This window comes from Lissotriton vulgaris, chromosome 11, assembly GCF_964263255.1.
Source record: "Lissotriton vulgaris chromosome 11, aLisVul1.2, whole genome shotgun sequence".
Lineage (NCBI taxonomy): Eukaryota > Metazoa > Chordata > Amphibia > Caudata > Salamandridae > Lissotriton > Lissotriton vulgaris.
Genome location: NC_141699.1, coordinates 970,404,490 through 970,429,848, shown reverse-complemented (window position 1 = coordinate 970,429,848; position 25,359 = coordinate 970,404,490). Strand labels below are relative to the sequence as shown.

Here is a 25,359-nt window from a genome sequence, read left to right as displayed (position 1 = left end):
GGAGAGGCCAACAACATCCCCCGCCCTGACACCCACTCTGCTGCTCCTTAACAAAGCCCCACCTCCGACCCCCGGACCCCGGACCACCGACCCCGACCTCCGACCTCCGACCTCTCCGCTGGCGAGGCAGGGTCTGTACTCCGCGCATGCGCAGTTGTTAGTTCAAGGCCTTCCTTAAATCGCGCTCGGCGGCGGGAGGCAGTGTCTGTTCTCTGCGCGTGCGCAGATGTTCATCCATCAGGCCCTTTTACCTGTGCTCTGCAGCGGGAGGCGCAGTCTGTGCTCCGCAGCGGGAGGCGTAGTCTGTCATTCGCGCATGCGCAGTTGTTAATTCAGGCCTTCCTTCACTATCGCTCCGAGCGGGAGGCACTCTTTCACCCAAGCTTTGCTGCGGGGGCCAGTGTCTGTCCTCGGCGCATGCGCAGTTCATCCACCAGCCCGCTCCCATAGTCCAGTCTTGGGGAGGATGCCCGACACACAGCAGGGACCACAGGACCCATATTAAACCCCAGGTGAGGCAATGAGATAGAAAGATTGTCCGGTGCTGGTAGGGTCTCAAGCCTGCTGTCACGGAATTCATTTTTTTGTTGTTGTCTGCATCGATCATTTGGCAAGATTATTTTGTATCAAAAAAGTTCTTTTTTATTTTGTTGTTGTTGCATATTTATATAGCACGAACTCGACCCGAAGGTATTGGAGCGCTTTACATAAGCACCGTATTTACATTACAGATTCAGACACAGGGAGATGAAGTGATTTGCCCAGAATCGCAGGATGTGGACGCGACCCCGAGGCTCAAACCCTGGTCTCCAGCACCAAAGTCAGTGGACCACATCCTCTCCTCTCACAGTGAAAGAACACACTCACAGTCAGCACTAACAACTGCGCTTCATTGCTTCCTAGGCTTGGGCGTGCACAGCATAATCTTATTTGGCTAAAACTCCCCCAAATATGTCTCAACCTCACTAGGGCCTCAGTAACCAGGTAGCGGTCAGCCAGTGTCCATCAGGTAAATAAGCATTGGCATAGCCAATAGGTGTCGCCTTTGGGACCTTATAAGTATTTAGTTATGCAGCACAATATCCTTGGTGCAACAACATCAACTGTTGCATGGCTAAACACTTATAAGGTCCCAAAGGCAAGACCTTTTGGCTATGTCAATGCTTGTTTTCATTGGTTCCTGTTTTGCCTTTTAGAGATGCATGCTTCTGTTTCGTCCTCGTGTCTTACTACTCCCGCCTTTTGTTGATCTAGGTCACGGGTACCCACAGACATTATCCTGGGGGGGCGCAAAGTTTGGTCTATGGTGTGACTGAGGGCCGCACTGATGCCAGCGGGGGTGATAAGTCTGGGTAGGGGAACAAAGCATGTATATCTAGTTACTTCCTTTTCCTAACTGCAACTGCAATTAACCTTTAAATAAGTGTTTGCTATATATGAACGTTTCTTTTTTATGTTAGTTCTGATTCGAGTAAACAGCAGCCAGTGCTGCTGCTGCCCAGGGGTCCACATGTAAAGAGCAGGAGGGCCTCATGTGGCCCCCGAGCCGTACTTTCAGTATCACTGATCTAGATCCTCCCGGCGACCGCCCCAGCTGCATGTGTATTTCCATGTTCTTCAAAAAGGGGTCGGGGTTGAGCCGGGGCCACTGTATCTCCTTTGCTCTTGGTGGTCCCATGGGAGTAAAAGCAGCTTGTTCTGCTAATCCTTCCCTAACTTTCCAGAAGTGTCAGAAGCAGCAGACAGGCTTGCTGAGTCATTCTTGGTTACTGAGTGAGTCTGTTACATTTTTGCAACATTTCTTCAGCGAGTCTGTTTATTCCTAATGTATGGTGACAAGAGGCTCAGATTAGATTCTTCCTGTTTCTCTTGCTAAGCCATAGCACGTCCATTGGGGGAGTGGGCGGGGTAGAGCTGGGGCTGCCCTTCAAGATGCTCACACCCTGCACAGCTCAAGAAGCTGTCATGGCTTAACACGAGAAACAGGAAGAATCAGAGAAACTGACACAGGTCAGACACACAGTACCAGAGAGTACTAACTGAGAATTTTCTTGTTTGCACAGTCTTTTTAAGCCAGAGTATTTTGAATGATTGAATGTATCGCTTTTAAAATTACTCTGAACGCTGAAGACAATCACATTTTAAATGTAAAGCTTTTTGAAACAAATGATTTTTTTAAACTGAAATTTAATTGAATGCTTACTCACTGTGGGGAAGCTTGACTTAAGCTGAACAGTACAACAGGAGCTGGGCGGGGCAGGACCAGTGAGCACAGCTGAGAGGACTTGCCCTCGTGGGGAGCGAGGGACAGGTCAGCTCTCTAGTAGTTAAGCAAAAGCCTACTTATGGTGCACGCAGCACGGACGCGCAGCCCGTCTGCGTCCGGACACGGTCAAGGGCAAGGAACCATGCCGGATTCGTCCCAGAAAACGGTAAGCTCATCACATATGATAGAGCAGTATTACTCTCATTGAGATACTCGGGTAGAGCCCATCGTGAGATGACCCTAGCGCCAACAAGCTTGATAGGGAAAAACATGTCATGCCCTCTCTGCCGGACTTAGTTTAACTCAGGCAAGACTGAAGGGCCACTACAACTAGATAGGCCAACAAGGAATGGGAAATGGGACTTATTAACTATAATGCTAATAGAGAATGAAGAACTTGACATTCTCTTCGTTACTGAAACGTGGTTGAAAGACTGGTCCGCCCCAGACATAATCCAAGGTCTAACCCCAGATTTCCTTATCCAAAGACAAGATAGGATGGGAAAAACGGGAGGCGGGTAGTAATCATTTACAAAAACGACTATGAATGCATGATATTGTCCGTTACCACCACCAACAGTGAAACTGTACAATTCTGCCTAAAACTCTTGGCTAATAACTCATTTTTAGGCACACTGCTCTATAGGCCCCCAGGACCTCCCACTCCATTCCTAGAGGAATTTCCCAGCTTAATAGCAGACATGGTGGCCAGCAAGAGCTCCATTACATTATTGGGGAACTTTAACTTCCATCTGGATGAACCAGATAATACCACAGCAGTTAGATTAATTCATGACATGGAGGCTATGCAACTGAAACAACTGATAAACACAAGCACCCATGTAAAGGGTACCATGCTGGATGCCATTTGTAGGTCTCCATAAGCAGCACGCATGCGCTGCATAGGAGGACCTTTAGCCGTCGCTCTGCTCTTTTTGGAAGCCCATACTCGTGCTTGTGGCAGCATCCGCCTTGAGGGAGCAAGTATGGGCTCACCACAAGCACGAGTATTTGCTTCCAAAAAGAGCTGACTGCGAGCGAACGAATGCTGACATCCTAACATGCTGCAAGTGCACGCAAGCACTACTTGCATCTTCAAACAGTACTTGTTTTAACAAATGTCATCAAAGATCGCTCTACCACTGATTGCGTCACATCTACAGTGAGAATATTTGAATGTGCTTTACTTAAACAAAATCTGTTCATTCAACAATGGCTCAGTGGATGCGCAAGCATCAGCCAGAGCTCGCTTTGAGTGCACTTTTGGATAGTTAACAAAATGCCACTTAAGGAGAGCCACCGCAGATATGCATGCATACATGAATATCTAGGACAACAACAAGCACCTGTAAAGAAACTAGTTTTTGCTAGCTTGTTTTATACTCAGACTTTTGAAGATGACTGTCTGGAGTTCAGGTATTGTTGCAAGATTTGCTCCTGCTTCCGAGTAAACAACCAGAGTAGTCTTGTCTGTGGCAGAGATGCATTTTCAGAGTCTCAGTCCTCCAATTCAATCTCATTATTAGTTTAAAATGAGCAATAAACAGTTAGTGTCGAATCGTACTAGGGTTCGCCTGCAACACGAGTCAGAATAGAATAATCTCATATCTCCTCAGAATTACAAACATGCATAGATGGTGCCTTCAGCATGCCAATGCACAACATTGATGCCATTTTTACACCCACTATTAGAGGGCATGATTTACTGTATATTTCCACTGCCGCTCTGATCCTTGACACAAAAACATTTTTTAATAATCAGAAAGGAAAAACCAGAGCAACACTACAAAAACAGTAGGAAACGATCTTGCACAGGCAACGTTTATTTGATTATATGTAGTAACCCTATTTTAAAATACGGTGTAGAGCACTGTATCAAAGGAAACACCAGTGCAACACTAAACAAGCATCGGCATAGCCAATAGGTCTCGCTTTTGGAACCTTATAAGTATTTAGTTATGCAGCCCAATATCCTTGGTGCAACAGCATCAACATGTGCATGTCTAAACACTTATAAGGTCCGAAATGCGAGAGCTATTGGCTATGCCAATGCTTGTTTCAAATGACCCTAAGCTAAAGGTAGGGACCCCTATAGCAATGCCATGATCGGATCATTATTTCATCCCGTTTACACTAGAAAATCCACAGGCTCGACACGCCAGTCACAAAGTAACCGGGATTAAGAATAAATGGCCAAAATCCCTACCTGACAACGTAAGGATTGAATTAGAGGACCAAGCACCAATCCTGACAGATGACGTAGAAGAAGCCAACAAGATTTGGGCTGACTGGCTCAACAAAGTTGCAGCCCAACACTCACAGAAAACCAGACCAAGTAAACTTGATGTTAGGATTAAAGCCCCATGGTTCAATGATCAATTCATTCTGACAAAAAAATCATGTAAAAGATTGGAATGGTTGTGGAGAAAAAAACTATGATCCCGCCATCAAAAGTCAATATAAGGCAGCTATTAGACAATATCCTAGGGCGATGATCCAAGCACAGACCAAATTCTTTGAAGATAAAATGAATACGGCACACAACACACATATGGGTATCCGTCCCCAACATAGCACAGAGTCAGCTCTGTTGGTGGTAACTGAGGCACTAAAAAAGTGTTAGACCAGGGGTGCTCAGCGGCCATCCTGCTCCTGGATCTGAGCGCCGCATTTGATAAGGTGGACCATTGCACATTGATCAATAGGCTAAAGGAAGAAGGTATCACAGACACATCAATAAAGTGGCTCACTTCATTTCTGAAAGACAGATCATTCCAGTTTCTGGAAGTGAACTATCTATCCGATACCCTCCAACTACCGTGCGGAGTCCCACAGGGCTCTGCACTGAGCCACACACTTTTTAATATTTACATGCAACCTCTTACAGGGATAGTACAAGAATGTGGTCTATCCATAGTGTCGTACACTGATGATACACAACTTCTATTATCAGTGACGAATGACCCCCACTCCCTACACAAAAACCTAGGGCCTTGAATGACACAAATAGCTGAATGGATGTGTAAAAGGTCCCTTAAACTGAAAGGGGATACATCGGAACTTATGTTCCTGGGAAACAAAACAGTTCCCAGGAATCTTTTATAAGCTGGCCTACTCAGTTGGGAGAACCACCAACCTCCAAGACTGCCATCAAAAACCTGGGAATCTGGCTAGACAAAAATTTAAGCAGGGAGACCCAAGCAAAGAAACTTTCAGGCAAATGTGTTGGCTTACTCCATATACTTCGTCAAATTCTCCCCATCCTACCTAAACAATCTTGTAGAATTGTGATCCAAGCATTAATCATGTCACAGCTGGACTACGAGAACTCGCTGTATCTGGGCGCACCAAAATACGTCATTAACCAGTTGCAGGTAGTGCAGAATGCCACAGCAAGAACCTTGCTATACATCCCGAAACAGCAGCCGGCCAGGGCAGCCCTGAGGACACTTCACTGTCTTCCAGTCCAGACGAGTATCAAGTTCAAGGCACTGTGTATCTGGCACAGAGCCATGAATGACAGAGGACCGGCCTTAATCAAAAAATTGGTTACACACTATACACCGAGTAGGTCCCTAAGGTCATCAGAGGATCTTCGTATGCAACAGGGCAGAATAAAAAGAGCAAGATGCGGAGGAAGGTTGTTAGAATTGGGTGTCTCTGGTTGGCGCAAGTATTCACTTGTGACAAGCAGGGACCCTCTCCTCTAAGTCAGGGCAAAGGACTACTCTCAGAAATAACCCCTGCTCACCCTCTAGGCGGCGTGGCGCGAGCAGACAAGACTAAACTCCAGAGCACATACGGTTAAGCACTTAGTGTAACACACACAATAAATCACCAACCCACCACACAGGGACCCAAGACTTTAGGTTTGTAAAAATATATAGGCTTTATGTAAAACTCTCAAGCATGCTTTGAATGCAGATTTTACAATTCCAGTTACTCTCATTATGCCACAGTTCTTAATATCACAATGCTCAGTCTCTTTAAAAATGTTTGAATAACTCTCAAAACAACTTCACTGTTCTTCAGGCACTGTTCAGGGCTTAAAAAGGGGTACACGGTTCTCAAACCGGTTTCACAGGGTTGCAGGCAGTTTCTAATGCTTCGACGCACTGTTCGCGAAGGCTTGAGCGCTTCGTAGTGCTCTCGTATGTCTCGTACGGTAAACACCAGCCGGGCCTCGCCAAACCTCACGCGTCTCGCATGACAAGCGTACGGCTCGATCGAGGCAGCAAGGAGTACGGGGCGTACGGCGGCCATACGACTCGTACAGTGAGGGGGATCAGTTGGAAGAGTCTCACTTGTACGGTGCACAGTGCGAAGGGCAACGCTAGAACAAGCGGTGCGTGCCTCACGGACTCCGCAATCCTGAGCGCGGCACACAGTACAATCATGGACACAGTACCTTTAGTTCTTGAGAGGGGGTCCTACGTCGCGGGGCCTTCCTCCTTCGGTGCGAGCTACGGTTCGATGGCTCGGCGGCTCGTACACAGAGGGCAGCGATGTGTTGTAGGGCAGGTCCTCGGTCTCGGTGACGCTCCGGTCCTGAAGAGGGGGCGGCGGCTTGAGGTGATTCCAGCGGCGAGGCGCTTTCAGCAGGGCGTCTTCCTGGAGATAGAGCCCAGGTGCAGTCCGTCTTTACGGGGTGATCTACGGCTCGGGGGCCACAGGCTCACGTTGCTTGGACCGGACAGTCCGTTCTTGCGGTGCGAGCTCCAGCTCGATGCAGCTGCAGTTCACGGTGCTCAGGCCAGGCGGGGCAGGCCCTTACGGTGCTAGTTGCGGCACGATCGTCAAGAGTCGCGTTGTTCGGCGGGATGGGGTTGCGCAGGTTCAAAGAGTGCGGGGCAATTTCTCATCGCATTTAGGTCTCCGGGGTCAGCGCTGGAAGGGGGGCAACACCAGCAGCAGCTTCCTTCTTCAGGGGGGTAGCGCCCACTGTTCCTGGGGTGCAGTTCAGGGGGCAAGTTCATCAGCAAGCCCTTGGAGATTGTTCACAGGATGCGCAAGTAGATAAAAGTCACTTCAGTCTTTTCTCCTCTCCTTCTTGCAGCAAGGCACCCACCACAGGCCAGTCTCTCAGGATTAGTGACAGTAGTCCTCCATGCAGCTTTCCCAGGTCCTTCTCTTCAAGCAGAGTTTCTTCTTGGCGTAAACAGGATCTAATTTCTTGGGAGCAGGGCTCCTACTTTTATACGCCATTTCTTTTGTTCTCGCCGGCCAGGGGGGCCTTTGCCTAATCCAGTCAGTCTCTGAGCACTATGTTTTTCAGGCTCTGGTTTCTTCTTTCAGTGTGCAGGGCAGGGACATCAGATGCTCCTCAGGAGGTGGAGCCAGCATTGTGACGACAAGTACAGTCAGGAGCACTCTGTTGACAGTCTTCTCTCTTCCTGGACCAGGTGCAGGGCAGAGTCATCAGTCGCTCCCCAGGGGGTGGAGCCAGCATTGTGGTGGCAGAGCACAGCCCTATTCAGAGTCAAGGGGCACTCCTGTCACCCATCCTGGTGTAATCCCTCTATTCACCACCTGTCATCCCTAGCCCTGTCACTCACAGAACCCAGACAGCAGATACACATAAGAACAGAGGCGGGCTGAAATGGTTAGGCAAACAAATGCTAACTTCTAAAAGTGATTCAGAAAAGGGGGTGGTGATGGACAGAGTTTCTGAATTAAGCAGAATACTCCTACCCAGTCAACAGATCAGGGCTTGATCCATCACCGTTTTTTAGCTCACTGCACCATCCCAGCTCAGAATCTGGCTACATGCAAATTAGTCTGTCCCTGTCCCAGTGCATCATGGGAACAGGGCAAACCAAACTACCAAGCCAATTCTTATACTGGGAAGGAAACAAGCTTCCCGGGACGGTTTCTGGCATTACAGCCGTCTTCGGTCCGGCTTGCTTGAATCCTGATGGTGCAATGAGCAAGGGACTCACATGTGAGTATACCCTTCCACGCTTATGGTGGACAAAATGATTCAGAAAAGGGGGTGGTGATGGACAGAGTTTCTGAATTAAGCAGAATACTCCTACCCAGTCAACAGATCAGGGCTTGATCCATCACCGTTTTTTAGCTCACTGCACCATCCCAGCTCAGAACCTGGCTACATGCAAATTAGTCTGTCCCTGTCCCAGTGCATCATGGGAACAGGGCAAACCAAACTACCAAGCCAATTCTTATACTGGGAAGGAAACAAGCTTCCCGGGACGGTTTCTGGCATTACAGCCGTCTTTGGTCCGGCTTGCTTGAATCCTGATGGTGCAATGAGCAAGGGACTCACATCTGAGTATACCCTTCCACGCTTATGGTGGACAAAATGATTCAGAAAAGGGGGTGGTGATGGACAGAGTTTCTGAATTAAGCAGAATACTCCTACCCAGTCAACAGATCAGGGCTTGATCCATCACCGTTTTTTTAGCTCACTGCACCATCCCAGCTCAGAACCTGGCTACATGCAAATTAGTCTGTCCCTGTCCCAGTGCATCATGGGAACAGGGCAAACCAAACTACCAAGCCAATTCTTATACTGGGAAGGAAACAAGCTTCCGGGGACCGGTTTCTGGCATTACAGCCGTCTTCGGCCCGGCTTGCTTGAATCCTGATGGTGCAATGAGCAAGGGACTCACATCTGAGTATACCCTTCCACGCTTATGGTGGACAAAATGATTCAGAAAAGGGGGTGGTGATGGACAGAGTTTCTGAATTGAGCAGAATACTCCTACCCAGTCAACAGATCAGGGCTTGATCCATCACCGTTTTTTAGCTCACTGCACCATCCCAGCTCAGAACCTGACTACATGCAAATTAGTCTGTCCCTGTCCCAGTGCATCATGGGAACAGGGCAAACCAAACTACCAAGCCAATTCTTATACTGGGAAGGAAACAAGCTTCTGGGGGACCGGTTTCTGGCATTACAGCCGTCTTTGGCCCGGCTTGCTTGAATCCTGATGGTGCAATGAGCAAGGGACTCACATCTGAGTATACCCTTCCACGCTTATGGTGGACAAAATGATTCAGAAAAGGGGGTGGTGATGGACAGAGTTTCTGAATTAAGCAGAATACTCCTACCCAGTCAACAGATCAGGGCTTGATCCATCACCGTTTTTTAGCTCACTGCACCATCCCAGCTCAGAACCTGGCTACATGCAAATTAGTCTGTCCCTGTCCCAGTGCATCATGGGAACAGGGCAAACCAAACTACCAAGCCAATTCTTATACTGGGAAGGAAACCAGCTTCCGGGGACCGGTTTCTGGCATTACAGCTGTCTTCGGCCCGGCTTGCTTGAATCCTGATGGTGCAATGAGCAAGGGACTCACATCTGAGTATACCCTTCCACGCTTATGGTGGACAAAATGATTCAGAAAAGGGGGTGGTGATGGACAGAGTTTCTGAATTAAGCAGAATACTCCTACCCAGTCAACAGATCAGGGCTTGATCCAGCACCGTTTTTTAGCTCATTGCACCATCCCAGCTCAGAACCTGGCTACATGCAAATTAGTCTGTCCCTGTCCCAGTGCATCATGGGAACAGGGCAAACCAAACTACCAAGCCAATTCTTATACTGGGAAGGAAACAAGCTTCCGGGGACCGGTTTCTGGCATTACAGCCGTCTTCTGCCCGGCTTGCTTGAATCCTGATGGTGCAATGAGCAAGGGACTCACATCTGAGTATACCCTTCCACGCTTATGGTGGACAAAATGATTCAGAAAAGGGGGTGGTGATGGACAGAGTTTCTGAATTAAGCAGAATACTCCTACCCAGTCAACAGATCAGGGCTTGATCCATCACCGTTTTTTAGCTCACTGCACTATCCCAGCTCAGAACCTGGCTACATGCAAATTAGTCTGTCCCTGTCCCAGTGCATCATGGGAACAGGGCAAACCAAACTACCAAGCCAATTCTTATACTGGGAAGGAAACAAGCTTCCGGGGACCGGTTTCTGGCATTACAGCCGTCTTCGGCCCGGCTTGCTTGAATCCTGATGGTGCAATGAGCAAGGGACTCACATCTGAGTATACCCTTCCACGCTTATGGTGGACAAAATGATTCAGAAAAGGGGGTGGTGATGGACATCACCACCCCCTTTTCTGAATCGTTTTTGGCCACTATAGGTGTGGCAGGGTATACTCAGACATGAGTCCCTTGCTCACTGCACCATCAGGATTCAAGCAAGCCGGGCCGACGACGGCTGAAATGCCAGAAACCGGTCCCCGGAAGCTTGTCTCCTTTCTGGTGAAGAATTGGCTTGGTAGTTTAGTCTGCCCTGTTCCCATGATGCACTGGGCCAGGGACAGACTGATTTGCATATAGCCAGGTTCTGAGCTGGGATGGTGCAGTGAGCTAAATAACGGTGATGGATCAAGCCCTGATCTTTGGACTGGGTAAGAGTGGTCTGCTTAATTCAGACACTCTGTTCATCACCACCCCCTTTTCTGAATCGTTTTTGGGCACTATAGGTGTGGCAGGGTATACTCAGACATGAGTCCCTTGCTCACTGCACCATCAGGATTCAAGCAAGCCGGGGCGAGGACGGTTGAAATGCCAGAAACCGGTCCCCGGAAGCTTGTCTCCTTTCTGGTGAAGAATTGGCTTGGTAGTTTAGTCTGCCCTGTTCCCATGATGCACTGGGCCAGGGACAGACTGATTTGCATATAGCCAGGTTCTGAGCTGGGATGGTGCAGTGAGCTAAATATCGGTGATGGATCAAGCCCTGATCTTTGGACTGGGTAAGAGTTGTCTGCTTAATTCAGACACTCTGTTCATCACCACCCCCTTTTCTGAATCAACTTTCTAAAAGTAGCATTTGCAAACATAGAATATTAAAATAAACTTTACTAAAAGAAGTATTTTATTATTCTGAGTTCAGGCATACTAAACTTGACTTTCTACCATGCTCTATGAGTCTGTTAGGATTATATAGTGTAATAATTCCAGCAGCCCATTCTGGCCTATGGAGAGCAGGTAGCCTTACAATAGTGAAAAACGAAAATGGCTTAATTCACTATTAGGACATGCCACATACATCAGGGCTTGTCCTACCTTATGCTTACAATGCACCCTACCCTTGGGCCTACCATAGGGGTGACTAATATGAAATTAAGAGAAGGTTTAGGGACTGGCAAGTAGGGGCACTTGCGTAGTCAGCATGACAGTACCAGACTGCACGCAGGTTCTGCAATGGCAGACCTTAGACACATTTTACTAGACCGCTTCTGTGGGTGGCACAACCAGTGCTGCAAGCCCACCAGCAGCATTTGGATTTACAAGCCCTGGCACTCCTGGTGCACTAGACTAGGGACTGACAGTAAACCAAATAAGCCAAACATGGAAACCAATCAAGGTATAAACTTTTCAGTCGGGAGAGCATATGCACTTTAGCAATGGTCAGCAGTGATAAAGTGCCCAGAGTAATTAATCCAACAAAAACAGGTCAGAGAGAATATTGGAGGAAGGCAAAAAGTTCAGGGATGACCCTGCAACAAAGGTCCTTCAAACACTTGGTTCCTAAAATGTGGAACACACTACCCAGGGACATGCGCATGATAACCAACGAATTAGCATTCAGAAAAGACTCAAAACATTGCTCTTTCCCTAAAAACTGCCGATCTCAGGCACCTTGACTTAGTCCATCGTAGTTAGGTTTCTCTTAGCGCTGGGAAGCCTAAGGGCAGCTATGCACTTTACAAATACATAAACATCTTATCTGAGCCTCTTGTCACAATGCATTTAAGAATAAACAGACTCACGGAAGAAATGTTGCAAAAATGTAACCGACTCACTCAGTAACCAAGAATGACTCAGCGAGCCTGTCTGCCTCTGACACTTCTGGAAAGTTAGGGAAGGATTAGCAGAACAAGCTGCTTTTACCCAGAGCAGTGAATGAAAGTCTGCGCATAAAAAGCAAGTTACATTGCTATATTGTTTAGACAAAGAACTTATTATTATTTTTTTTTTTTTAATTTTGGAACCTTTATTGTGCAATATAAGCATACAGATACGGGCCCACAACCATACAGGCCGGCCTCGAAAGCAGTTAGACGCACAAAAAGTAAGGATAGATCGGCCCAGCGGTCCCATGACAAAAGCTATTAGTGTCCAAACCAGAACATGTGTAAGAAGGGACCGCCGGGTATAGGAGAAATTAGGTTATTTTTAAATTTTATAAGAAACAAAGGATCAGATGTCAACAATCCACCGAAAGTACCGTACGGGCAATGAACCCAGCAAGCTCCTACCAACAAAGGATAATAATCAAACACCAGCACATAATAACACGAATCAGGATGATAGCACAGTCCGACTGAACATATTGGTCATTGCCCGCCCCCCGGACACAAAACACCTAAGTCTACAAAAACACAGGACCATCAGCGGAAAGAAGCAGCTCTATCCCCAGGAATCCCACTGACCCAGAGAGAGAAAAAGTGAAAGTAAAACAGAAGAGAAGAGAGAAAGAAGGCCCATAGAAACCGAAACAAAACAAAATCCCCACCCCCCGACCCCCACCCTGCACGCATGCGGAGGCTACGGCCAACCCCCCCCCCCCCCCCCGCAGTGTGCCTGTCGCCCATAAGAACCCGAAATATAGAACAAGAAAAGGGAAAGAAAAAGAAAAAGAAGGAATATAAGTCACATAAGACCGGGGGAGGGCCATACGAGCACATCCAAAACCACCAGCATACATTATTCCGGCCGCCCTTACCCCGACCCCACTACCAATACAGTACCAATGTGCAAAATCCCCGGCAGTCCATCAGTATCCCAGCAGTACAAGGAAGACAGTTCCGAATTGAGAAGGGACACCCTCAACCTTGCCCCCTACGGTAAGGTGCAGCGACGCAGTCCAACTGCATAAAAAACATCTTGGATGAAATGAGTGGATGAGGGGACCTCGTCAGGATGGGAGGACAGTCGCAAAAGTTCATCCAACACGCAGCCATGAAATCGTCGATGATACAAGAAGAGGCATCGCAGGGCAATGGTCCACCAAAAGCAGTCAGTCTAATCAACCGCAACCGCTCCAGGAGAAGGGAATGAGTCCCGCCAGCAGTCAGTGAAGAAGCCTCCAAAAATGGCGCCCAGTGACGTCTCCCCGGCCGTAAAACAGCTCCAAAAACTCCGGACCTCCCTAAGGGTGCTCCCGCCGGTTCCCTGACAGGATTGAAGTCTCGCGCCCCCAACGCTTCAATGGCGGCCGGGGCGGAAGAGCCACAGGGATAGGACACAGGGTGTGGCGTAGCGGCCCGCTCTTGAGGGCTTCCGTGGACAGGTAGGGGGGTCGCAGACAGAACCGCGTCCATCCGATCCCCCAATTCACCAGCAGCAGTACGCAGGGCAGCTCTCAAGGTGCCTAGGGCGCTCAGGATGTCACCAATCCGCAGTGGCTCCTCAGTGAGAGAGGACGCAGCATTGTCCTGCACTCGGGGCAAACATATGCGGAGCCGCCCTGATAGTCGGTCGCCTTCACTCTTCGCAATCCCTGAAACACCCTGCCGTTGCTCAGCATGACAAACCCAGGCGGGGGGCACAGGGGCAGTAGTCTCCATCACCCGCAATGTTGTAGTGGCGTGGGCGCAGCCCTGAATTCACACTAGCAGGAGGTGAAGGCAGGCAAGAAGATGGCGCCCAGCTCGGCACTCAGGGAAACAAAGGAGCAGCGGAGCCGTCCCGGGTCCGGAGAGACGAAACAATGTGTCCCCTTCAGCTACGGCATCCAGATCAGGTGAAGCGGCATGACAGGACGCCTAGATCGGAATACAGCTGCCGCGCCACGCCGGCCAGTCCTGTCCAACACTTACTGGCAGCCGTCGTTCTGCACGGGGCCGGTCACACACAAAGGACAAAGACCCGGACCCAGCCTCGCGGCGTCAGGAGGAGGCGAGGGCGTCGCGGCGCTTCCACTGCCGGGATCGGTCAACAAAGCACGTCGGTCGGATCGGGCTCTCCTCCCGGTTCCGCCGACGCCATGCAATCCGAGGATAGTAATCAGGATAACGTGGAAATCGGGAGACTGGCGAGAAGGTAAGCGGAGCCGAGGAGTCAGGCGGCCATCATGGTTGCGAGCCAGGCTCCTCCCCAGACAAAGAACTTTTAAAGCAATATTACACTTTGCCATGATTAGAGTGTGAAGCATGATAACACAAAACAATATGCAGTTTGAGGTTACAATATGAATTCTTGACATCCTTCATTTAATTAATTCTGACCCGAGAGGTCCTGACAGTCTGGGGGACGGAGGACGTCCATGTTTTTTGCAGATAGGGAGTGGGGGGGAGGGCTCAAGTTTTGTTACACTACTGACCTGCACATAAACTTAATACACAAAACGTTGTGAGTCAGCTCTTGTCACTGTGCCTCTCAGAGAGCCCCCGAACTTGGAAATTAATTATCTGCTAGCTGCAGGAACATGAGTTATCCACAGAGCACTGTCCGGGAAAGCCATAAGCAGCAGCTAACTTAAAGAAACCCTTATAATCCCGTTCAAGAGTGAGAGGACTGAAAGTAGCCAATCCAATCCCAATCCAAAAGACTTTATTTGGATAGCAACGTATCCATAAAAGTAACACATGTACAGGATAAAAGCCATTAGAAAAATAAATAGATAGCAATTTCCAATCCATAATGTAGCAAAAGGGGAACATCCTTTACAACGCAACTTTTACCACGCAGTGCCTTTACGACGCAACTATTACAACGCATGCCATTACAACGCATTGCGCTGGGGGGCGCTCTAGGATAGGGAATAGATTTAATTTACTATCCAACACCTTCCCTACTATCCACGGGGACTGGAGTTGGAATAGTAAATTAAACTATTGACTATCCAGCACCCCTCAACACTATGCGTTGTAACAGCATGCGTTGTAAAACTTGCGATGTAAAGGCATGTGTGGTAAAAGCATGCGTTGTAATGTCATACATCCGTAGCAAAATACAGTAAACCAAAGTAAAGCGCATATTGTGAATAGTACAATACGAACGACTTCATAGATCGCACATAGATTTCCGTGCACCCGTAGCTTCTCTCAAAAAGGTGCCAATGTGCAAGATCAATTAATTCAACATTGTCCAATTTAAATTTGCAGTCAAGAGTGTCTGTTAAATTAATAGGTGACAATTTTTTAAAATACGGAATTAACAACCATTGTGCATATTTCATATAGTATTTACTAAAGAATAAAAAGTGTAAAAGTGTTTGACCGCTGTGACCATCACATGGACATGGCAGGGAGTCACGTTTTGCGTTATACCCATAGGGAAAACAAAGCAAATATCTTACTGTCACAGCTCTTAGACGGAATAGGAGGCCTCTCTCCCATTGGGACATCGGTAGTGCAATGTAACTTCGTAGACAATGCTCGGGGTACGCAATGGATATACATTTTGCAACAGTTTGTTTATTCAATTCCCTTTCTAGTCTTTCCGTGCTATAAAGTGCGTACAATGCTGTCTTTAAAACGTTTCTGTCCATTGTTACAGCTGTGTTCGAATTGGCAAACAGCCCCTGGATTGATCAAATATCTGGTGAAGGGTGATTGCGGTAGCAGTAACTGGCGGTTTGCGACACAATTTCGGGATCTAAAATACTCATACCAACACCCACACTGTTGATGGCCCTGCTCCCATCAACCTCGTTAGCAACCATCATTTGTACATTTCCCTTCAATTGACCAGCCCCTCCTATGAGTGTAGCCAGATTATCTAGGCGGCTCTGTAATAAGACACCAATGCCGCAGCAATATTAGCGAGAATGTACCCATAGTTCTCAAGGCTAGGTGCTGCTTCGGTCTGTGTACTAATAGAGCAACTCAGTTTCACAGTCTGTATATCCACGGAAGAGTGACTGGCTTCAGCTGTGCCAATACCTGATGATGGCTGTATCCAGGTAGAGAGGCGTGTTTGGCAACGGGCAGGGACGCTACCAGTAGACTGCTTCCTTTTACTACAGATTGATTTCCCAGGCCCAGACTTTCTTTTCCGTTTAACAGCAGGAATTCCCACCAATACAACAACATTGGTATCAGGTTGTGGGTCTGCTTCCTCAATGATATCTTGCCCACTTGTGCTCCCCCAAACAGTTGGGGATTGATGAATCGAGATGCCCTCCAGCTGCGGTTGGGGCAATTCTCCTGTATGCTCTGATAATATTCCTCTGAAAATTGTAAGGTTAGTCCGTTCCTCAATACCCATAGACAGACGCCTCTCCTTAAGCTCAATTTCACTTGAGACAATACTAACGGCCCTTTGAAGCATGCTGTCGATTCAATTCAATTCAATCTTTATTTCGTTGCGTTGCAACATAAAAGATAACAATAAAATATACAGTTCATAATAAAATATACAACAATATAACATTCATTATAAGGGCTCCCTTCTACATTTCATCAATTTTAACACGTTAGCTAGTATTTCATCAATAAAGCACATGATTTATACTTCAGTTTGACACAGTATCAAATAAATATTAAAATGTTTTAAAAAGAGTAGAAAAGTTAAAAAAACATTAAACATTAGATTGAGTTTACAACCAGGATTAAAATACAATGCATTGGCTTTGTTCATGGTTCCGGGAAGTCTGAGTAACAACTTTCTTAGTTTAAAAAGAAAGAGATAATTTCCTTCTAACAAAATAAGTGGACAATAGAAATTTGCTAATGCCGAACACGATAACTTGACTGGTGTCCATGCTTAGGATTCTGCCAGCTTCCCTGTGGGAAGTAGAGCCAATGTTACGGCACAAGGGGACTATCCACTTTTTCCTGGCTTTATTATAACTAGGACAAAAAAACAATATGTGGAAAATGTCCTCCCTTTGGTTATTGGTGCACAGGGTACAATGTTCTTTGTCAGTCTTCCCCCATCTTTTCTCAGTTACTTTTATCCTCAACGTTCCATACCTAAATTTTAGATATAAAGATTTTGCCAGTGGAGGTTGAATTTCATCTAGAAATTGTTCGAATAGAGCCTCATTTTTTGCCATAAGAAATTTTTCAGTAAGGGGGCCATGGGTTCTTGAATACACAGATTCATAATTCACATATGACCAGAAGCTTAATTTAACAATTTTTTTGGAATTTAGGTTTAGAGATTCAGGCTCGTTCCAGAAGTGTGATAATCCGAGCTTGGTAAGCCAGTTTTTTACATGCTTGAACCAAAAGATCTTATTATCTCTATCCAGCTCTAATACTTCCTTCAGCCCATTTCTATAGTCAGATAGTTCCAAGGTTGTCCATAATCTGACCCACATCAGCAATGGTCTCAGTGCAGCGTGCTGATCTGTGTGTTTAATGTTAAGATCTAAGAATAGGGATATCAGGGGAGTGTTGATTGGGACTTTTAATAAACCCCTGACAAATTTGTTTTCCAGTACTTCAAAAGATTTTTTACATACTGGCCCCCAAATTTCTGCCCCATACAAGGAGGCAGATTGTACCTTGTATCTAAAGAGCTCTATCGCGGGAGTAACTGCTTTATTCACACTTTTGTTGTATCTCTGTGTTATTGGGAAGCAGTTTTGTTTAAACACCAATTTAGATTTTTCCAATTGTGGGCCCCATCCCATTGCAGAGTCCATCAAGACCCCCAGGTAGGTAAAACTGTGCTCGTAATCTAATCTTTGCCCATTTAACATTAAGTTCTTTTTAAAAGTTTTATGCGGGTTCAGTGCCATATATTTTGTTTTTTTATATTAATTTCTAATCCTTTATTGATACAGTACTGTTGGAACCTGTCTAATAGGATCTGTAGTCCACGTGGCGTTTGGGATATTAGGATTGTATCATCCGCGAAGAGGAGGGACGCAACTCGTTCCCCTCCCAGTCGAGGAGAATCATTATCGCAATTTTCCATGTAGGTTGCAATGTCGTTTACATAAAGGGAGAATAGAGTAGGGGCCAGGACGCAGCCCTGTCGCACTCCCCTTTTTATCGGGATCGGGTCTGTGAGTTCCCCATTTGGGCCCCATCTAACCTTAGCGTAATTCTCCCGATGCAATCCTATTACAAGTTTTAATAAGTCGCCAGGCAGCCCTTGCCTATTCAGGGTTTCCCAAAGTAGATCTCGTGGAATGAGATCAAATGCTGCTCGCAGGTCAACAAAGGTCACATACAAGTGACCTTTGCGGATGATGACATACTTCCAGTACAAGCAGCATAGCCCAAATACTTGATCAATAGTACTTGTTTTGCTTCGGAATCCCGCCTGGTATTTGGATAAAATTGACTCCTCCTCCAACTATGAATTTATTCTATTTAGAATGTGCCTAGCATATATTTTTTGCGTGATATCTAAAAGGCTAATGGGGCGGTAATTTGCTGGATCACCACGATCCCCTTTTTTAAAAATGGTGATGATTTCTGCACCATTCCAAGTATCCGGAATGTGCTCACTAGCCGCAACTATGTTAAATAAATGATTTAAATAGGGTGCCCAGACATCAATATTATACAAATACAGGTCACCGGGGATTTTATCAAGCCCTGGCGCCTTCCCTTTCTTAATTGAGATAATTGCTGCCTCTGTTTCTTTTAAAGTAAACACTACCTGGTGAGTGTTAGCTGATGGTGTGAGCGGGGGTACATCATTTGCTGCCTCGGTCGAGGTTTTGGCTGCATACAATGACGAAAAGTGCTTAACCCAAGTGTCTTCATCTAAGTAGACCTCCCTGGAACCTTTCTCTCGTTTATTTTCCTCAGCTGCCAATTCCCAGAATTGTTTCTGGTCCTTGTTTTTAGCGGCTGTTAACATATTGAGCCACAATTCCTCATCCCATGAGGATTTAGCTCTTAATATTATTTTGTTATAAGCCTTTCTTTTCTCTCTGACTATTGACGGTCAATACTAGCAGTTATCGGACATGCTGGTTGTGGTGTAATATGTTTCCCCATAATAACAGTACAGCTTAACAGCAACAACAGTAACAGCGCGGGGTCAAAGCAGCCTTTGTCAAGGTTAATAAAGCACTCACCTCTAATCCTATTTTATGGGGGGTGGCCCAGCCCAGCCTTGTCCAGTCTCGTACGGGCACAGGTGGGCCGGCCCTTGTCCCGGTCTTTGCCCAGGCACGGCCCAGGCAGGCCTGTGTGCGTCCCGCGCTGCAGGAGTGCAGGCGCGCCTTTACGGCGTCAGGTGTGTGTGGCCCGCCTCTTTCCAGGAGGCGTTTTGCACTAGAGGACCGAGTCCCACCCCAGCGATGGCGGCGTTGTTTGGCTGGCCAATATGGAGGGACAGGGAAAGGGAGTTCAGCCCGCAGGCGTTGGCAGCACCGAAGGTGAGTGCTTCAGTCAGCCTCTGCTCCACAGGACTGAAAGTAGCAATACCGTCTCACCTCACACAGGCGGCTTCCTCACCCTCACTGTAGACATGCCGCCTGCATCACAAGTCAACGGTTACCCAAGCTCTGCAAAAATTACTGGATCAAGAGGCTCCCTCCCAGGCTTGCCACAGTTGTTTTCCCTTCAGTAATGGAGCGTGTGAGACAGACTGTGCTGGGCCCTGAACAAGTCTTCAAGGAAGTGTGAGTGTGACGAGGCTGGTTTATTAATTCACCACTTAACTAATCAGTCTCCTGCCCCTCCGTCCTCACTTATGCCACAATTTGTAACACATTTGCTATTTTAAGGCTTGTAATAACATCACTTTTGTATATTTAAGTCCATACAGCTACTGAAAACAGCAAACCGCAAGTACGAAAATGCAAAGTACAGGGGGCACGAGCCCTAAACAAAACAAAAAATAGGTTTTAGAGGGGCAGGGTTTGCAAATTAGCATAGACAGTGAGCAGTAATGTCACAGAGAGGGACATTGCAAGTCTATTATGCCTCTCTTTAATGGTAATGAACCGTGATTCACGTAATATAAGCACGCACATGAGCAGCGTATACCCTCATGTACATGAATAAAGAAGGCTTAAATGTATTTTGGTACAACAATGTGGGAGAGTTTTAATATAACTTGGGGGAACATGTTAACATTAACTTTTACTGGGCAGAGCAAGTTTCCAGTGGGAGAAAGCTCAAATATTGTAACGCATGATATAGAATGAATATAGTCCTCTCTGAATCTGACCTGCATATCTATGTACTTTTTTTTCACTGCATTGCACAGATATTCTATGCAGTAGTATATTATTATTTCCCTTTTGCATGATAGCGTGCATTACAGTTAGCTTATAGATGCCACTTCTTCAGCTATTCACTAATGGTGAGCATTTTTATTTTGGTGCCCGTAAATATTCTCTATCTCAGTGCGACCCTGATAGTTGGCAGCCCACTAGCGATTCATTTGATGTTTACTAAATACCAGGCAGTTGGGGTATACCTGCTACTTGCTACCAAATGGGTGTTTGGACACGCAACGAACTGGAACAAGCATTTGCAATGCAATTGGTCTCGCATTTACGCAAGTTTGAGCTATTGGCATTGTAAATGACAATGCCTTTTATTTATGTTTTAGTTTTCAAAACATAAATAAAATGCTTTGTCATTTACAATCCCAATAGCTTAAACTCGTGTAAATGCGCAACCTGTTGCATTGCAAATGCTTGTTATCTTCCGTCTCATGCTCTTTTTAGTAACATTAGAAAACTTACATTTGAAGCTTTTGTGTGGGCCCTTATGGCCTAGCGTGCTGTACACACAACCATACATTTCTAATTCGTTGTCAACAAAGTTTGAATTTGAATGATTCTGCCTAGGTTTAACCAAAAGCTGTCAGTTACTGAAACATTTTGCATAGTGTATTTTCCTGTCAACAAATAAACATGTGTGTGGCATAAATGCCTCGGTGCCCGCTTACTTCCTTGAAGTACTATTGTCCTTATAGTAATGTCCCCAATTTAATTATATTCAAATGGCATTAGATTTATGGAATTCCCCCTTCCCACCCCACAACAGAACCAATCCTATGCATTACCTAGATACCTGTGTGTGTGATTTGATTGTCACAGTTGTCCTTGAGGACTCCGGTTCTGGTGTGCATTACTGGGTCAAAGCGGAAGATGGACAGATACTGTTTGGAGAAGTTATGTCCAGTGGTCTCTTTGGCAGCGTCTATAAACCGCTCGCGCCTCTTTGTCCCATGCTCCACTGGCATCCCACGGATTTTTCATGGAAGATTAAATCTGCCCCTGGGAAGCCCATGGGATCTATTCAAAGCCAATCGCCTGTTACATTAAACCACGCGAGCTACCGGGGCAGAACCCACAGATTGCTGCAGCGGTGCGTGCGTTTGCAGCGCGGCAGCCTTGCATGCAGGGCTTCTACGCTCTTGGTTTCTTGGCCGCCAGGTGTAGTATTACTGGAGCACCAAGGCCGCAGGCCACGGCTCTCATTCAGTCCATTTTTTCCCGTAAATGTATTGTTTGGGTGAGGGGGTTAAGTTTCTCTTAATTTCCAACAGGAAAAGGACTTTTCTGCAGATGCGCCACTGAAAAATCTATTAACGTTATTCATTGCATAGGATGTTAAGGTGGTGGACGTGGTGGTGGTGGTGGACGTGGTGGTGGTGGATACGGTGGTGGTGGACGTGGTGGACATGGTGGTGGTGGTAGACATGGTGGTGGTGGACGTGGTGGTGATGGACGTGGTGGTGGTGGATATGGTTGTGGTGGAAATGGTGGTGGACGTTGTGGTGGACATGTTGGTGGTAGATGTGGTGGTGGTGGACGTGGTGGTTGTGGATGTGGTGGTGATTGACGAGGTGGTGATGGACGTGGTAGTGTTGGACGCGGTGGTGTTGGACACGGTGGTTAACGTGGTGGTGGTGGATGTGGTGGTGGTGGTGGATGTGGTGGTGGACGTGGTGGTGGACGTGGTGGTGGACGTGGTGGTGGACGTGGTGGTGGACGTGGTGGTGGACGTGGGGGTGGACGTGGGGGTGGATGTGGGGGTGGATGTGGGGGTGGACGTGGTGGCGGATGTGGTGGTGAATGTGGTGGTGGATGTGGATGTGGTGGACGTGGTGGTGGCCTCGTGGTGGTGGCCATGGTGGTGGTGGTGGACATGGTGGCGGTGGACGTGGTGGTGGATGTGGTGGACATGGTGGTGGTGGACATGGTGGTGGTGGACGTGGTGGTGGTGGACGTGATGGTGGGTGTGGTGGTAGTGGACGTGGTGGTGGTGGAGGTGGGTGTGGTGGTGGTGGAGGACGTGGTGGTGGTGGACATGGTTGTGGTGGACGTAGTGGTGGTGTGGTGGTGGTGGACGTGCTGGTGGTGGAGGTGGGTGTGGTGGTCATGGAGGATGTAGTGGTGGTGGACCTAGTGGTGGTAGACGTGGTGGTGGGTGTGGTGCTGGTGGACGTGGTGGTGGTGGTGGTGGAGGTGGGTGTGGTGGTGGTGGTGGAGGACGTGGTGGTAGTGGACGTGGTGGTGGTGGATGTGGTGGACGTGGTGGTGGGTGTGGTGGTAGTGGACATGGTGGTGGTGGAGGTGGGTGTGGTGGTGGAGGACATGGTGGATAATTTCTCCCCGCTTGCCATTAGTTAACTTTCCCTTTTTAGGTCTCGCCTGAGCCAGCGCATGTGGTACTCTGCTAGACATTTTGTTAGGGCTTTTAAAAGTGCTGCCACACAGCCTTGCGCTTGGGTTCATGCGCGCAGCCGGCAGTTTTCTGAGCTCTGGCCTCTCCTTCTTCGTGCGCACCACTCGCGTGTTTTTTTGTTTGCAAGTGCGCGCGCACACAACTCACGGGCTTGTTGCTCTCGCTTCTTGTTTTAATTATAATGTTGGTATGTGCTGTACTTAACATGCCTCCTGACGAGATCCATGGCACTTAATTTTTTCAGAACAAAAGTTTATTTCATGAAGATCGCAATCAGATATGCAGTACTCCAAGCATCGGAGAGGCTGCAAGCAAATAAGGTGCAGACATAGAAATGCAATCATTATCATGAGTAACATTTTCCCCCCCGTATCCCCCCCCCTCCTCCCTCCAACTCCCTCCTCCCGGATCCCACACTAGTCCTCTGGTTATGTCCAAAGACAGGCCCTTACACAAAGGTGGCGGCATAGCTATTATCCACAAAAGTGACCTCCACATCTCTGAAGCCCCCTCCTGCCTATACAGCTCCTTTGAATGCCTGTCGATCAACATCAATTCTCACGGTCATCGCTCACTCCAATGCCATCTCCTCTATCATCCCCCAGGCAACTCCAACGAATTTAAAGCACAGCTGTCAGATCTGATCACCCAATCTGCACTTAACAACGACAACAGCTTAATTTTGGGCGACCTCAACCTAAGATGGAACGACTCCAATAACCATCTGATTCAATCTCTCAACACCCTTCTACAAGACAACGACCTGATCCAACACTGCTCAGAGGAAACGCATTACAGAGGAGCGACCCTGGATGCCATCATTGCGAACAAAAATGCAGTATCGATTGACCACATCATCCCGGTGGACTGGTCAGACCACCACCTCATTCTCTTTCATATCACCCACCCGGCCCTATCCCGGCCACCCACTCAAGCCCCCCCGAAGTGGGTCAGGAACACTTCCAGAGTCCCTCGAGACAAGCTTGAAGAAGGACTCAGCACTCTCCTCCCGAACACGACAGAAGCCTTTCAACCACGGAACTCACCTCGCTCTACCACTCCAACCTTGAGCTCGCCCTGAATCAGCTGGCTCCTTTGAAACTAAAAAAACCCAGAAGCATTCCCTCTAGATCATGGTTCTCTACTGACATTAATGATGAAAGAAGACACCTAAGATCCTTGGAAAGGACCTGGAGACACAACCCCACCACCATCCATCAGGCCAAACTCAAGGCAGCACGCAAAAACTACTATACCCACATGAAAAGCAAAAAATCTTCCTTCTTCTGCTCTGCATTAGATAATGCCAAAAACCGCCCCAAAGAACTCTTCAACATCATTAGGAACCAAACCTCCATTCCCAAGGCAGCCAACTTAGGGGCGTCCAAGACACAGTGCGACAACTTCGCAAGCTTTTTCAATGAAAAAATCGCCAAAATTGATCGCTCCTTCAGCTCGAGTCCTGCAACCAACGCCACCCACACAATAACCCCGCCTACCCCCTGGCCTTCCTTCCAGCCAGTCAAGGAAAAAATGATAAGCAATCTTATCGCCACTGCTAAACCCTCATCTCACTCCCTCGATCAACTTCCCTTGAGACTGATCAAGGATTTGAAGCTCACTCTTGCCCCAATCTGGAGCAAGATCATCAATAGCTCCTTGAGCGAGGGCCACATCCCGGACTGCCTTAAACTAGGACAGGTCACACCTCTGCTGAAAAAACCTGGCCTTGACCTCATGGACATGAACAACTTCAGGCCAGTCTCGAACCTTCCGTTCCTAGCCAAAATTCTGGAAAGATGTGTGCTCTCACAATTAAACCAACATCTAGAGAATTCTAACCTACTGGATCCTCTCCAATCAGGGTTCAGGAAAGGCTGCAGCACTGAAACCGCAATCCTAAATGTTCTCGACGATCTGCACATGTCACTCGACTCCAACCACTGTAGCCTTCTCATTCTCCTTGATCTCTCGGCTGCGTTCGACACAGTAGATATACCCTCCTACTTAATGTCCTCCGAGAGAGAGCGGGCATCGAAAAGACAGTCCTAAAATGGTTCTCCTCCTTTCTTAACAACCGCACTCAAAGAATAAAGATCAACAGCTTCGAATCAGACCCCCTCCCCCTCAGCAGAGGAGTCCCTCAATGATCAGTACTCTCCCCACAACTCTTCAACATTTACATGGAACCCCTCACCTCACTTCTCAGGAAATCGAACATCCCCTTCCACCTCTACGCGGATGACACTCAACTCTATTTAGAAACCACTTCGATCACAGACATCCACAGACTAAATGCTACACTCTTGAGGTCCAACACTGGCTCTCAGCCAACCACCTCAAACTGAACGAAGAGAAAACGGAAGTACTCCTAATCTCGAACAAGGATGAAAACCCACAAATAGTGGAATGGCTCAAAGCCTTAAATGCCCTCAATGTCTCTATAACGCCAACGGACTCCGCAAAATCCCTAGGAATTACTCTCGACCCGAAACTGGTCATGAATAAACACATCTCTAAAGCGGCCAAAAGCGCGTTCATGAACCTGA

The 25,359-nt window shown here is 47.4% G+C and overlaps 1 long non-coding RNA gene across 2 annotated transcripts in view; it reads left to right on the top strand.

Moving 5' to 3' along the window:
* Positions 1-443: 443 nt before the first annotated feature.
* Positions 444-25,359, top strand: part of LOC147683789 (uncharacterized) — an 81,749-nt gene continuing 56,833 nt past the window's right edge. For both annotated transcript variants that reach the window (XR_015301057.1, XR_015301058.1), the window contains exon 1: positions 444-512. This is a non-coding gene — a long non-coding RNA (uncharacterized LOC147683789). The remainder of the gene's footprint in view (positions 513-25,359) is intronic.